Below are 6,012 nucleotides of genomic sequence, written 5' to 3'. Positions count from 1 at the left end.
AGAATCATAGAATCATAGAATCATCCTGTCCAGGTCCCTCCGCAGAGCCTTCCTACCCTCCAGCAGATCAACACTGCCGCCCAACTTGGTGTCGTCTGCAAACTTAATATAATGATGTGTCATGGTTCTAGGAATAGTTCATTTAAAGGATTGCTTCCAAAAATTTATGTACACAAGCACCAGACTCTCCTTTCTCTGCCAACCCAGTTATCTTGTAACTTATCATTGTACTTTGAAATGGCAGCATCCTCACGCAGACTGATACCACACTTTAAAATACAACGTATGCCCTCCGTTTCACACAGTAGAACACTACTCTGAAAGCTATCACAAAACCCTCATATTCTTTCAGATACTTTTAACTTAGGAAAAAATCTTTTTTGAAATAAACATTCACATTAAAAAATGTTAATTAAGCCTTGATTCACCCACCAGATAAGAAATAAGCCGAAGAACCATGTAATGTGGACAGCTAGTTTGTGTCAGGGGAAGCTAGTCCTCTACATTATGAATGTAAGCCAACTGGCATAAGAATCTGTCCCTCTATTATTTAGTGGTATAGACAATGACAGATGGCTCATTATGTCTTACTGGTGAATAAACAATAACCAGTATCAAGTTTCTAAAATTGTAATTACCTTCAGTTACTTAAAACTGTAGAAATTCATTATCAAATGATACTAGAAAAAATAATTTTACTCTCCAGATCTACAAGCAAAGTATGAGGATACTTGATCTCTCTACAGTAACCCAAAATACTAGTTGATGTTCCTTGCAAAAGGTTTTAATTCCATTCTTAACAGCTTGGCGTAAGTGTAATTAGTATGATTAATCCTTCATTATACTACTTGTTGCTTCTTTTAAAAGGAAAGGAAAGGAAAGGAAAGGAAAGGAAAGGAAAGGAAAGGAAAGGAAAGGAAAGGAAAGGAAAGGAAAGGAAAGGAAAGGAAAGGAAAGGAAAGGAAAGGAAAGGAAAGGAAAGGAAAGGAAAGGAAAGGAAAGGAAAGGAAAGGAAAGGAAAGGAAAGGAAAGGAAAGGAAAGGAAAGGAAAGGAAAGGAAAGGAAAGGAAAGGAAAGGAAAGGAAAGGAAAGGAAAGGAAAGGAAAGGAAAGGAAAGGAAAGGAAAGGAAAGGAAAGGAAAGGAAAGGAAAGGAAAGGAAAGGAAAGGAAAGGAAAGGAAAGGAAAGGAAAGGAAAGGAAAGGAAAGGAAAGGAAAGGAAAGGAAAGGAAAGGAAAGGAAAGGAAAAAGGAGAGATTCTGTTGCTCACACTGAAATAAAGAACAGAGTTTAATAATATTCTGCTGACTGGAAAATCTGAATGAAAAATACTAAATCAAATATTTTTAGTGTGCCATAGTATTTCTTTGGGATTTAGATAATTTATTTGGTATCATTTTTAGCAGGGCTTGTTGTGACAGGACAAGGAGGAATGGCTTTAAATTAAAGGGGGGTAGATTTAGACTAGAGATAAGGAAGAAATTTTTTATGCTGAGGGTGGTGAAACACTGGCACAGGTTGCCCAGAGAGGTGGTGGATGCCCCATCCCTGGAAATATTCAAGGTCAGGTTTGATGGGGCTCTGAGCAACCTGCTCTAATTGAAGATGTTCCTGCCCATGGCAGGGGGTTTGGACTAGATGATCTTTAAAGGTCCCTTCCAACCCAACCTATTCTATGATTCTATAATATTTCTAGAATGTATACTGTGTGGTCAACCCTTAAAGAAAAGGGGGGTTTAAAGTTATATTCAACACTCTTTTCCAAGTAGATATCATTGCCAAAAGAATGCATACTTTGTGTAATTTGTCTTTGATTTTCTTTTTCTTAAAAATAAGGTTTGATTGTGACTTGATTTAGCTTTTCATACATCTGACTGGTTTATTTCCCACTGATATCTAGTGATCGTTATCAAGAGCATAAATAAATATTTAAGTATATATATATGTAGGAATATGTGTGTTTTCAGGGAAGTTACCCATTTCTCAGTAGTGAGTTGGAGCTAGTGATTGATTTGATAAAAGCTGTTTGACATAGTGTTGTTACATTTATGTCATTTCACTACTCACAGAAGTATTTTTTACAGTTACGAACTGCATTTAGCTATCAAAAAGCCTTCACAACTTTTTTTTGAGTGGAGTGTATGTTTATTTGTTAGTCTATAAATAAGCAAAACCTGAAAGATATTGTGATCTAGTAAACCTAGAAGTATAAAGAAAACTGAAACATTATTTATTCAAAAGAAACTATTTTCTTTAAGAAGCTCAATTAAAGAACATTATTTTATAAATCCTTGCTTAGAAGGAAAAGGACTACTTAAAAATATTTCTTCAAGGTTAACGAGAAAAACAAGAACTAGCCAACACAAACTTCCAACTTTCCTTTGTCCCATTAATTACTGGAATGAGAATAGATTACTTTTCTTTGGTAAAATGTTGATCAATGCAATTTTAGGTAAAAACATGCAGACAAACAAATAGAAAACAAACAAAGCAGACTGAAACTAGGGCAAGCCAATCATTTTAAAAGAAAAACTAAGCTTTTTCTGAGCTCCATATCTGATCAAAAGTTTCTTATAGTGTCAGCATTTTACAAGAAATTCAGGACAAATCCCATACTCAGATAACCTCAAATTAATCATTGCCTAAGCAAAATAACAAATGTTAGTATTTCATTTCAGAAAATTATTCACCAATACATTTTTGTCCTTCTTAAGGGCTATCAGTTTAACTTTCTTTTTTCATACTCATGCTTATAACTGCATAGAATGGCAGCTTCTGTTATGACAAAAATACAAAATATTTCTGTAATATGGCAGAGGAAAATTATTCTTTCAGTTCACTCATACTTCAACAAAAGTTGTACATCCGCTAGCAAGACCAATAGATATTGCTCATCTGTTCCATAAATGTTGCACAAATGTGACTTTTTGCACTAATTCAAGAAAAAAGGCTTCCTATAGTCTTGTAAATCAGTATGCATTTAAGAAAGGAAACATCCTTTCTGAAAGAACAGTCTTCACATGCCAGTGCTCATGCTGGGAACTACCAAGACAATTATTGTGAAAGTTTTTCCAGTTTGCAGACTACAAGTCCAAACCTTACAGGTGTTATTTCTACATTCTGCATAAACAGAGACTATCTGAAGATTTTTAGAATTTAAACTTAATCTTTGGCTTTTTTTTTTTTTAATGAATAAAAGAATCCACAACTGCTGCATCTCAACATAAGCAGAGTTAAATCAGAAATTAGTTGCATTATGTATGTACACACATACACACACACACATGCATACACAGAAATACAATCATAAACAAATATAGATAAATGTCTCCCCACTACTGCAATCTGTTTTAACTAAAGACAGCTCTAATTAAGACATTTAATAAGTTGTTAGTTTTTAGTTCCAAAATGGAAAGAAGAACCTGAAGGTGCTCGTAGCAGTGCTTTTGACTCTCTCTTGTTTAACTAGACACAGGTAAGTTTAGGGTACCTGTTTTCTAATGAAGGTAAACTTCAGCTTAAGTGGGATATAACTCGTGTTTAAGCCAAGATCAAAGGACCAATTGGAAATATTTTCAAAGTCTAATGAAGGCTTTTCTCAGCTTCCTCCTTTAAACTATCCAACAAGAAAGGTAGAAAGAAGAACCAGTCCAGTGTACTAAGAAGATCATTAAATATCATCAGAACTGCTTTGTTTTCAAAATTTATCAGGTGCTTATGTCCACGTTTTACAACTAATTCAGTGAGAGGGAGATAAAGAGCATTGTTGCAAAGAGGAGCATGACTATTCAAAGTAGTCTTAAGAGTATTTAAGAAAAGAGTTAAACAAACAAACAAAAAACCCAAACAAATACCTAAACCCCAATCCTAGTATTATCCTGATTGCTTTTTAGCTGTTTTACCTGCCAAGCTGTCATTGTTTTCAAGTGATAGCAAGGCATGGAGATGTAGAATTGGGTCATTAGGGGCCTTTGTCAGTGCCTGGAGAAACAGGTGATAGCCTTCTGCTGTCTAGTTACCTACTGTGTGTGTTGCTAATGCTGCTGTCATTTCTATTTGGCTATGACATGTTGCATACACCTATGGGGGTTGCATAAATAATAATTAGTATATTGTAGGATATACAAGTTTCATGTATTGCTTTTGTCAGAGTGACAATCACTTTCTGCTTCACCACTTTTGCCATTAGCATCTAATGTCTTTCCAAGCTTCTCCATAGTTAGTGGGCTTAATATAAAAGGAGTCTTTGAAACAGTTTAAAATTTGCACATCTCACACAGGAAGATAGGGAGGTCATATTTAGAAAACTACTTTGTAGCAGGGCTATGTATTGAAAATGTAGAAGTCAGGCAAATGAAATGCATGAAATCTTAAAATAACAAGCTCTGTAGTATATGATAACTTCATTCTTAATCCCCTAGAGAGACTTAAGTAATATTCCAACTGTAGTGTTTATTTTCTTTTCTGAAATTCTCTCTTTGTGACATAGTAGAAAGATAAATACATAAATATAAAAAGAAGTCGAATGCCTCTAAGGTAGCCTGTTCTGAAAGCTTACTGCCAAGAAAGTAACACAATGTGGAAGTTAAAAAAGATATCTCTAGATTCTTTTTTTGCTTTGCTAAAGTGCATTTTTCCATTCCATTTCTTGGAAGAGTTTCTTCATCTTTCATACTTAGAATTCAAATATAATTGCTGTAAGAGAAGAAAATATTTATTTATCTATTTATTTATTTATTTATTTATTTTGGGTATTACCTGTTATCCAGTGATAGGGTGACTGGGAATGGTTTAAAGCTGCATCAGAGGAGGTTTAGATTGGACATTAAGAAGCATTTCTTTACTGAGAGGGTGGTCAAACACTGGAACAGGCTTACTAGAGTGGTGGTCAATGCCCCAAGCCTGTCAGTGTTTTAGAGGCATTTGGACAATGCCATTAATAATTTGCTTTAACTTTTGGTCAGCCCCAAAGTGGTCAGGCAGTTGTGCTAGATGATCGTTGTAGATTACTTCCAACTGAAATATTCTATCCTATCCTATCCTGTCCTGTCCTATCCTATCCTATCCTATCCTATCCTATTTATTTATTTCACTAAATCACTTTTAGTATTCTTATTGCTATTTCCTTAATTGTCAATATCTCCAGGTGGGTGGTCATGGTATTCAATTGAGTCTGGCAGTTTGAAATTATGCATAAAAAAGCACAATGAATTATGATTAATTCCTCTGTTCCAATACACTGGAAGTTGTTTGTTTCTGTGCAAGTACCTCTTCCCACACATCTAAGCCACAAAATATTCTGCCGTAATTTTATAACCCCATTATAATTGCAGAGTGGGAGAAAAATATGCCATATATGGTAGTTTGATGCTAGAGGTTAAGGTAGGTTAATATACCTTGATTAAAGCAGTGAAACATATTAATAGAAGAATAAGGGAGGATCATCCTCCTGAAATTATATGCCACAAGATTTGCACACCATTTATTCTGATTTGCAACATTAGAAGAACCAGCTTATATTTCTGAATAGCTTATTGTGGTCTTCATAGTATTATTTTTGTATGAAATATTATTTTAAACAGTGTATGTGTTTGTGTGACACACACACATGCATACGTACAGATTAACAGACATGCAAGAATGGAAATCCGTTCCTCATATTAGAATAATAACACACAGCAAAATCCCCTTTCCTATACCCTGGAATAACATGGTCCAAGTAGAAGCATGTAATTACTGAAGTCTATTGTAAAATCTCTATTCATTTCATTGTGGCAAAAATTTCATTCCACTCTATATATTCTTTATTTTACCATTCATCTTGATGTACCTTTCCATAAAATTTCTAGATTTAATTTTGTCCTTACCTATTTTATCCTATTTTAGTTACTTTTCCCTTCTTCCCCTCTGCTTCCATCTACTAATAATTTTTACATGAATCTAGCCACTGAAACAAGGTTATTAAGGGTAGCTTGAAATCTAGTAATAGTATGTCCAATCATTTGTTAAGACAT

The sequence above is a fragment of the Pygoscelis adeliae genome, unplaced genomic scaffold, assembly GCF_000699105.1.
Source record: "Pygoscelis adeliae isolate BGI_AS28 unplaced genomic scaffold, ASM69910v1 Scaffold37, whole genome shotgun sequence".
In the NCBI taxonomy this organism is placed as follows: Eukaryota; Metazoa; Chordata; class Aves; order Sphenisciformes; family Spheniscidae; genus Pygoscelis; species Pygoscelis adeliae.
This window is presented reverse-complemented; position numbering follows the sequence as displayed.